Raw genomic sequence first — 10,206 nt, forward strand, 5'->3', positions numbered from 1 at the left:
TGTCAGCAGCCAACAGATACAACTATAGAGCACTGGTAGCAGCTCTAGAACTCAGGTACAGAACCCAAAATCAGTCGGAAGTATACAGGGCTAGGTTTAGGACGAGAGTCCGTGCTAAAGGGGAGAGCCTGCAAGAGCTGGCACAGGACTTGGAAAGCATGGCACACAAGGCCTACCCAACTACACCATCCGATCTCCTCAAGTTGTTGCTGAGGGATCAGTTCGTAGATGCCTTGGACAGTCCACAACTAAAGATATAAGTGAAGCAAGCACACCCCTCTACCATGCAGGATGCAATGGTGGTATGTTTTAAACCATATTTCCAGACACTTTAGAATCACGTGTGGAATCCCTGCATCAACAGCTCGTTTGTCAGAGTCACGTCAAGCCCCTATTCCTGTTTCACATCCTAGTCCTTCTCAGCCATACTTATTCCTTCTCTTCTGGGCTTCCTTATCTCGTCGTTTTCTTTAATGTAGATTAGCATCACGCCAACTGCATCAGTGACTACCTGGTAGGATTTTGATTGTGTGACTTTGTTCCCCTTTGGCAATATTTCATCACAGATCAGGTTATCTCAGATGGACTTGTCCTATAATTCCTTCCCCTCCTCCTTTGTCACATATATCCATTTCCTTCCCTCTGCTTCGGGATCTCATTACCAGTCAGTGTTTGTCAGAGGTGGTTCAAGTCTTTTTGTCTCAACCTGTGAAACATCTTTCTCTCGTTTTTTATTCTAGGCTGTTTGTTGTCCCTAAGAAAACCGGAGACAGATGGCCTGCAATAGATTTGTCTCGCCTCAATCAATTTCTCAATCGACCTCGTTTTAACATGGAATTGTCATGAATGCTTACTTACATATACCAACAGCTCAGCAATTACAACCATATATTCAGTTTGTGATTTATCAGTTTTGTGCACTACCCTTTGGGCTTTCTTTAGCACAATGTTTTTTGTCGGGTGGTTAGAGCTTTTGCTCGTCATCTGCATACTCTCGAGATGCATTTTCATTATTATCTAGACAACTGGCTATTGTTAGCTCATTCCAAACAAGAGTCTGCCTGTCATACTCTTCAGCTGCTTTGGGAGGTGGCTCAAGTGGGCTGGAGAATTGGAGAAGTATTTCGTTTGACCTACTCAATATATGATCCATCTATGTTTTTTTCAACACCCATCTCAGTCGGGTCGAACCTTCTCCTCTTCAACTACATTTGGTGGAGGTTTCAGTTCACCACAATCTTAGTGCTCCCTCTCTTACAGCTCGCGAGGTTCTATTTCTTTTGGGGATGTGGTCTTTCATGGTTGCACTTATCCCCTTAGGTCGTGGTCACATGCGTGCTCTTCAGTGGGCTTTTCACGACCAGTAAAATCTTGCATGGGATTCTTTGCAAGCTCTTATTACCCTTCCTCCTACCATTGTTGACGATGTGCATTGATGGTTGAACAGCAACCGCACATAGTCGGGTCTCCCGCTTTCTCCTCCTCATATAGATTTACATATTTTCATGGACACTTCCTTCCAGGGATGGGGAGCATGGGTCGATCAACAGGAGGCTTCAGGATGTTGGTTTGCAGCCGAGAAGTCTTGTCATATCAACACTCTGGAGCTTCTCACTGTCCATCGGGCTTTTGATTATTTTCTCCATCTGGCCAGCCATTGTGTGGTAATGAATCATTCCGACAATTTTACAGTGGTTACTTATCTCAATCATCAAGGTGGCACCCATTTTCAATCCCTATGTTTTCACATATTGGATCCTCTTTTCTGAACCCACATGCAAGATATTTATATCATTGTGTATCATGTTCTGGGTGCTTTCCATCTTATTGCAGATCGTCTTTCCCATCCAGATAGAATATAGTTGACAGAATGGTCTCTTGATCCTATGGTTTTCCAATAGCTTTACTTTCAATGGGGTACTCCTCACATCGATGCATTTGCTACATCCCTCAACCAAAAACTCCTTCTGTTTTGGTCTCCGATCCCTCATCCTCTTGCCCTGGCTGTCAGTCAGGCTTGGACCAACAATTATTTATATTTTTATCCTCCCATTCAACTCCTTTACTTGGTGATTTTGATCATATATACCATTTCGTGCCAGTTCCTTCTGATTGCTCCTTACTGGCCAGCTCAGCCATGGTTTACTCAACTTATTAATCTCCAACTTACCCCTCCACTACCTCTTCCTCTGTCTCCCTCCCTTCTTCAGCAACCTTGGGCATCAGTGATTCATCCCACTCTTCATGTCCTCCATCTTCATGCATGGTTTTTATCTGGTCCTTGGCGAGGAGATTGTGATTGTCCCAACGTGTAGCTTCATTTCTGACCTCTTCATCTGCCCTTCCTCCATAGAAGTTTATCAGCATAAATGGAATATTTTCTGCTATTGGTCTCTGGGTTGCGAGTTTTCGGCTGATCGGCCCACTGTTCCTTGTATTGTGGAATTTCTTACTTGGCTTTTTGATTGGGGATCCTCTGTTTCCTTGATTTCCAGTTATCGGGTGGCTTTATCCTACACCTACTGTTTTTCCTGATACCGTATAGTTTTTACCTCTCCTACACTCTCCCTGTTGATCCGGGCTGCCTTTCTGGAATGGGATATTAATGTAGTCCTCCACTGCGTCACTTTGCCTCCGTTTGAACCACTTTCCACATTCTCCTTGTTTCACCCTTTCCTTAAGACTTATTTCCTTTTCCTATTAGCCTATGGCATCAGCAATTTGATTTATTTTCCATTGATGTTTCATGTACTCTTTATCATCCTGCAAGTCATCTTCTTTATCCAGCTCATTCTTTCCTCCCTAAAACCGCGGCAGATAGGGAGGGTAACTCCTTACTTTTGCTTTTTTTTCCCCTTTCCCACCTTTTATCCTCGGCCTAATCCAGATAGACTTCTGTGTTCTGAACATGATTTTTGATGTTATATGTACCACACAGCTTCTGTTTGTGGTGCCCATTCCTGCATCTTTTTTCCTTGGCATCCTTCGTGATCTTTCTTCTTCCATCCTTACATATTGGGTTCGGCTTTTAATTTGATTTGCTTATTCCTGTCTTTCGTTGTACTCCCATACCTTGTTCCAGGCATCTTCTCATCACATTTGACACCTTACCTTCTCTGGCATCTCATCTTCGTCGTTCATTGGAAGAAATTCTTCAGTCAGGCATGTGGACAACACATAATACGTTCGTCTCTCATTACTTGCATAGGGTCACTGTTTAATCCTCTTCGGGATATGTTTTTCCGCCTGTAGCCATTATTCAGACTTCCGTGCAACTATAAGACATGGTAAGTTATATTTATACTTTAAATATGTCAGGGGCCATATTTCCCCTTGAATCATAATTCTCGCTTTTTGAATCCCACTTTGTGGCGAGTGTTGCCTGACCAGGTATTCTTTAACCTTTAAAATCCGCACTGTTCAGCCATGTCAATGCACTTAATATTTTCCATGTCTATGCAATGCAACTGTTGAGATAGGGTGTTCCACAAGATTGCTTGAAAGTTATCCACGTGATGAAATTGCTTCGTAAATATGCCTGTCCTGAGCCATACCACCCATGGATTACATGGGTAAGGGAGAAGGGGATAGCTGCCCATCCCTGCTATGCATTGAATAAATCGGTATGGTCTGCTTTTCAAAATAGGGTTTTGTGGTCACCCATTGCACTGTTTCATGTTTCGACATTCCTCCAGACTCTCCACCACATAGGTTTTGGATTTAGAGTAGAACCAATCAATATAAGTCCTCATACATGCATTATGGATGTCTATCTTCCTTCCTCAACCATCTGTGTTGTGGTTCATGGTGAAGGTACTTGGGATTGTTACAGTTTTTTCCCTTCTGCTCTCTCTTGATGTATCTTATTCCGAGAATATTATTGCACCTGGGTTGGTTCAGGTCAGTTTCAATGTTAAGAGAGTCGATTTCTCAATGTAGACATCTTTTTAATTCCAGATGTCGAGTTCCTGGAGCGATATATATATATCATTTTCTATTCTTAACTTGTGCTCTGTTCTGGAGTCGGGGAGTTTGAGATCCCTCTGGTCTCTTGAACTTGAAGTGCAGATGGTATGATCCCAGCAGCATGGGTTTTGGATGTAGTTGACTTCCCAAGTACAGTCCATTACACCCTAGCCCTCTACACCTGGGGGCACTTCCATTGTTTTTCCAACATCAATTGGATGTGCTCCTCTCTTTTCCACCCATATATATATATATATAAACACACACACACGACACTTTTATCAGATGGGCGAAGAGCATGCCTGCTTCAGTAGTTGTATGGTCTTTCACATCAAATTATCGAATCTGACTCTGTAGTATCAAGTGTGTCCATCAGACGTTTTTGAAGGATGTTTCTTTTCTTCCCTCAACCGTCCCTTCACCTATTCAATGTTGGGTTCTAGCTACGTATCGGAAGTTATAATTTCCGATAAGTACTTAACTCGTATCACACTTCCCACCATTCCTCTCCACTGAAAACCAGTGCTTCCCTTTGCTGCCAAAACTGGAAGTGATAATTAGGTAGAATTGAATAGAGAGAGTCACATGCCTAACGAGAGTGTGTGGTACTCTCATTGATGGGGGGGGGGGGGGTTGTAGAATGATGATTTGCATGAAAGACACATTGGAATGAGTCATTTCCAATTGAGGGGAGGCAAAAGGCTTGTGGCATTCATAAAAAAAATGTTTTTGCATATATAAGGCAGCACTGAATGATAATACCTAACTATTAAGAGGAGGTAAGTACCTATCTGAAATACATTTTCAGTATAGGAAAATTATAACTTTTATACTACTGGACAGGGTAACATGAGTGCAAGTGTACCTGGTAATTGCAACTTTTGTAACGTAAATCAGACACAGCTGAAAGATCAACAAAATAAAAGCGAAAAAGATATATAGATGTACAATTTTATGAGATTTAAGCTGTTTAGACTAAACATTTGTGGTTTCTTGTTATAATTTGTAGTCATTCTAGAACAAAAAAAAGTAATTTATATCTGCTAACTTTTTATGGTGGTTACGATGTCGTTCAAATCAACTAAACCCGATACAGAGATACAACAGTGAAAATAACAGACAAAATATAAAGTTTTTTCTAAACAAAAGCGTTTGATGATTATCTGGAGGTTATAAAGATTTCGCATGTGAAATTTGACAATTTTCTGATACATAAAAGTATTCTTAATGTAAAAATCAAAATCACTACATGTTGGACAGTTAACATTCGAAAAGAAAAAATACGCAAGCAAATCATTACTTAAAAAAATATAAAACTTGATACAAAAAACTGATATTTTGTATACGAAAGCTTTGTAATGTTTATGGGCAATATGCAAAATTTCGTATACAACTCTCTCAGTAATATACAATTTCACCATGCCACCACAAAAACGTTAAAACGTCTATTGCAGCCTGTATGTTCCTTAGAGCTTACATAATATGCCATACTTTAACATTAAATAAAAAAATCGAAACGTCGTGTCCATTTTGAAGGATTTTCAATATCCTGTTATATGAATCGAAAATTCTCATATAAAATCCAGGAAAACCTTTCCTCCCTCCAAAAAGCAAAATAAATAAATACAAGTAGAAAGTATTCCTCTTTAACTACACCACAAAATTTTAAATGGTAAAGAATCCTAAATCAAAATTATTTTCATGTCACTTACAAGTACCTCAATACCAAAATAAACTGACTTCAAAAGAAATTATAAAATAAAACAAAACGCAGGCTGTTTGTGTTTGTCAGGGTTTTATCTATATGGGCTTGGATTCTTTGCAGTAGGTGTCTGTGACTTGTTGGCGATCTATTCGAACAATTAACGATAACACACAATCCATTTGTTTTAAAATAATAAGTCGAACATATGTAATAAATTCTTTACACTATGGATAATCACAGTTGTATCTCAAACTCTAAATAATTATCTTTTCTTGTCAAAAGTCCACTCAAGCTGATTCAATTACTTAAGAATTCAATTGACAAGATTAATTATTTTTCTTTATCTTCTTTTCTCACAATACAAATCAGTGAATAATTCACTTATGTTACACAGTGGGTTATCACAGTCGTATCTTGAACTGTAAACAATTGTCCCCGTTTCGTCAAAGTCCACACAGATGGGTTCAATTACTTTAGAACATCCTTTGATAAGACAAATTATTCTCCTTATCTCTATTAAACTGTGAAACTCACGTTAAAATATCGCCCGTTACAGCTAATCACTCGCACGCTGGCTAATTTAACGTTTTCTTTCGTTAACTAATTTTCTGACTGAACTGCATTTTTTCTCTTAACTTCACTGAATTTTCTTTGTTCTTAACTTCCGTTTGCTTGGTGGCATATATTTATACATTTACCACTGAGGCCTCGAACTTTCTGTAAAGTACGCAAACGGCGCTGTAAGGCAACAATATTCACGAGAACGAGAAAAATAACGAAGATTCGCGTAATGTGACACCAACAATATTAGTAAAGCCTAGACATTGGACAATGTAATTGCTAACACAATCTTCTTCCGTACTGGCTTCTGCTTCACGTGAGGTTCATCTGTTCCATCAGAAATTGTCCTATCATCGGTAATGGTCACCTCAGTGGTAGTAACTTCATGTAGGGGCTTCACTGTTTCCCTTCTTAAAACCGAGTAGAGTTTCTTCTTCGACAGTGGCCTTTCCAGGTGACACGTCTTCAGCAGCGTCTTTTGTTCCATTGTTCACTTCATTCCAACTGAAATGTCCTGGACCGTGATAACGCCAAAGCCTGTTGGCATGCACCACCTTTGGCTTACCTCGCCGACCACATTTTATCCGGAAAGTCACGATCCACTATGTCATATGGGCCTTCCCATGGAGAAGACAACTTAGGAGACTTCCCTTTGGTCTTCCTGGTATCATACAACCACACCTTGTCTCCTGGTACAAAACTAACTTCAGTAGATCTCTTATCATAAGTTTACTTCATCGAATCAGCAGACGTTTTCAAGTTTGAATGCACTTGATGGTGAATATTATCCATCCTTTCCATCCTGACACATTTTCAGGCAACTCTTCATAAGGTGGACGTCCTGTTAATAGATCCACTGGCAACCGAAGTTCCCGACCAAACATCAACTTTGCTGTGGTGTATCCAGTGGTTTCATGCTCTGCTGTCCTATAGACCATCAACAGTGGAGGGAGTAAGACATCCCAGTCATCTTGGCGGCTATTACAAAACTTTGCCAATTCCTGTCCCAGTGTCCAGTTGTACTTTTCTACCATCCCATCAGACTGTGGTTGAAGTGGTGTTGTCCTGGTCTTTCAGATGCCAAACAACTTGCATCATTCTTGGAACACAGCTGATTCGAAGTTACGGCCTTGATTTGAATACAGTTCATATGGCATACCAAATCTGAAGAAGAAATCACTAATACAATTGTAGCTTCCTGATTTGGTATTGCATATGCCTCAGGCCACTTGGTGAAATAATCCATCACCATACAAATGTACTTGTTTCCAGCACGAGTTTGGGGCAGAGGACCGGCAATGTCGACGGCTACTCTTTCCATTGGTGCATCAACTTGATATAACTTCATTGGAGCACGTCCTATATGCTTGGGTCCCCTTTTAGCACAACATGTACTGCATGTTCTGCACCATTCTTCCACATCTTGCCTCATTCCTATCCAGTAACATCTCTGTTGTAGGTGACTCAATGTTTTCTTAACTCCGAGAGGTCCTCCTGTTAAACTATCATGGGATTGACACAGCACAACTTCCCATAACTGTCACTTTTCCATCTGCAGTTTCCCATCTCCGGAGAAGAATACCATCTTCAAGCTTCAACTGGTCCTATTGTGTCCAATAGTTCTTTGTCACAGGGCTTAAGCTAGACACCTTCTCCCAAGCAAGGCGCAAAACACTTGCTTTTAGAAAATCAATTATTGGCTTCAAATCTTGATCTTTCTCCTGCTCTGCTTTAAAATCTATACCTGGTTCCATTTCACCATCAACTCCTTCAGTCACTTTGACTTCAGCTTGATGACACCTGTTTAGTTTAACCTCTCTTTTAACACTTACCGGAATTTGGCCTTTGTTGTTCCAAAACATCATTTTATCAAAATTAATTACACACTTACTTCGATAGTAAGTAGTCCAACCCTAGTATGCATTGGTCTTCAATGTCAGCCAAGTATACTTTCTGTCTGTCCTTTATGCCCATGAGCTCAATAGTTACCCACACTGGCCCTCACAACCTTGCATAATGTCCTGTCACACCACAGAGCTTCTGGTACTCCTTTGTGATATAACATTTTGATACTCACGAGGGTTTGCTGAGATGCAGAATCTATGACAAAGTTGCACCTTTGGCCATCCAGCTTTTCTGTCACATAGACACTATGTGTGCTTGGCATTATACACCTAGCTGTTGGGACTTTCACAATTGGGGTTGGTAGGCGTCCATCAACATGAACCACTACTGGTTTCCTTGAGGCTGACTTATTGATAATATTCTTCTTACACTGGCTCCTCATATGTCCTTGCTCTCCGCAGTTCCAACAACCTTTCCGGTAGCAGCCTTTCCTGCTGTAGCATCACCCCTGTGTTGAAGTTGCCAGCATTGAGCTTTCTTGTGCCCAGGTTTATTACAGTGCCAGCAAAGTCCCTCAAACTTCTCTGAAAGCTGCCCTTGAGTCCTGATGACTGTACCAACATTGGTACCTCTGTGCTGGACTTAACATAGGATTCAAATTCAAGAGCTCTGGCCATTGCATCCTGCATAGTAGAGGGGTGTGCTTGCTTTACTTGTATCTTCAGTTATGGACTGTCCAAGGCATCTACAAACTGATCCGTCAGCAACAACTTGAAGAGATAGGGTGGTGCAGTTGGGTAGGCCTTGTGTACCATACTTTCCAAGTCCTGTCCCAGCTCTTGCAGGCTCTCCTTTTTAGCACAGACTCTCATCCTGAACCTAGCCCTGTAGACTTCGGACTGATTTTGAGTTCCATACCCGAGCTCTAGAGCCGCTACCAGTGCTCTATAGTTGCGTCTGTCGTCTGCTGACAACTGTCCAACTATTTCCAGTGGCTGTCCCTTCAAGCTCGTTGCCAGATACACCGCTTTCTTCTCCTCTACCCATCCATTCACTTCTGTCAGTAGCTCAAATTGTGCTATATATGCTTCCCATGGTGCCTTCCCATCGAATTCCTGTAGCTTCCTTCGTACTGGATCACCCCTATTGTGGACATTCATATCTGGGATGTGACTTCCAACAGGGCTGAAGATGTCTGTATTAGGGTTTAGCTTCGGGGTCTGGAAGGGGCTTGCCATTGTCTGGGGCTGATTAAGTTGATGATTAATGTATCCTCCTTGTGTAAAAGACAATAAATCATCCTTTAATGCATTTAATTCGCTTTGAAATTTACTAATGTTTTCCATTTGTACTTTTTCTCACTGTTGTTGACTTTCCTGTAGTTGCTGCTGACTTTGCTGCAACTGTTGGAGATTTTCTTCCTGTTTCCGTCTTGTTCTAGTTGCCACTGCTGTCATTTCTCATCTTGTTTATTTTGCTGTTCGAGCTGCCACTGTTGCAGATTTTCTTTCCACTGCTGTTGTCTCTCTTCTTGTTTCTTTTCTTTTTCCTCCAACAGCTGCTGTAATCTCTCTTCTTGTTTCTTTTCTTTATCCTCCAACAACTGCTGTAATCTCTCTTCTTGTTTCTTTTCTCGCTCTTCTTGTTTCTTTTTCCTCCAACAACTGCTGTAATATCTCTTCGTTTCTTTTATCGTTCTTCTTGTTTCTTTTGCTATTCTTGTATTGCTGCCATCAAATCTGCTAAACTGTAGCTTGATTTGCCGCTTCTCGTTTTCATATTCTTTTTTTTTGTCCCACTCTCTGACACCAATTTGTTACACCACTGATCGTTTGTTAATTTTCCGTAAAAATTCTTTCCGAAGAAACTTTAGCGATACAAGTCCTTTCTTAAATAAAACTAGTTTATTCTTTCTCAATACAACTTTGCAATACACTTAATTTCCACAGTCACGCTATAACTTGAACAAACGCTATAATTCACAACGAACAAACGATTCACGCGCTTGACTCAATTGTCGTCTCTATCTCTGTCTACAATTCAATTCCCTTGTTGCCGTCACTTCTTGGCGGTCTTATATACAAGAATACCGCACATCTAGTAAACACTCGAGGCTTCACGAAAGGATA

The sequence above is a fragment of the Limulus polyphemus genome, unplaced genomic scaffold (assembly GCF_000517525.1).
Source record: "Limulus polyphemus unplaced genomic scaffold, Limulus_polyphemus-2.1.2 Scaffold382, whole genome shotgun sequence".
In the NCBI taxonomy this organism is placed as follows: domain Eukaryota; kingdom Metazoa; phylum Arthropoda; class Merostomata; order Xiphosura; family Limulidae; genus Limulus; species Limulus polyphemus.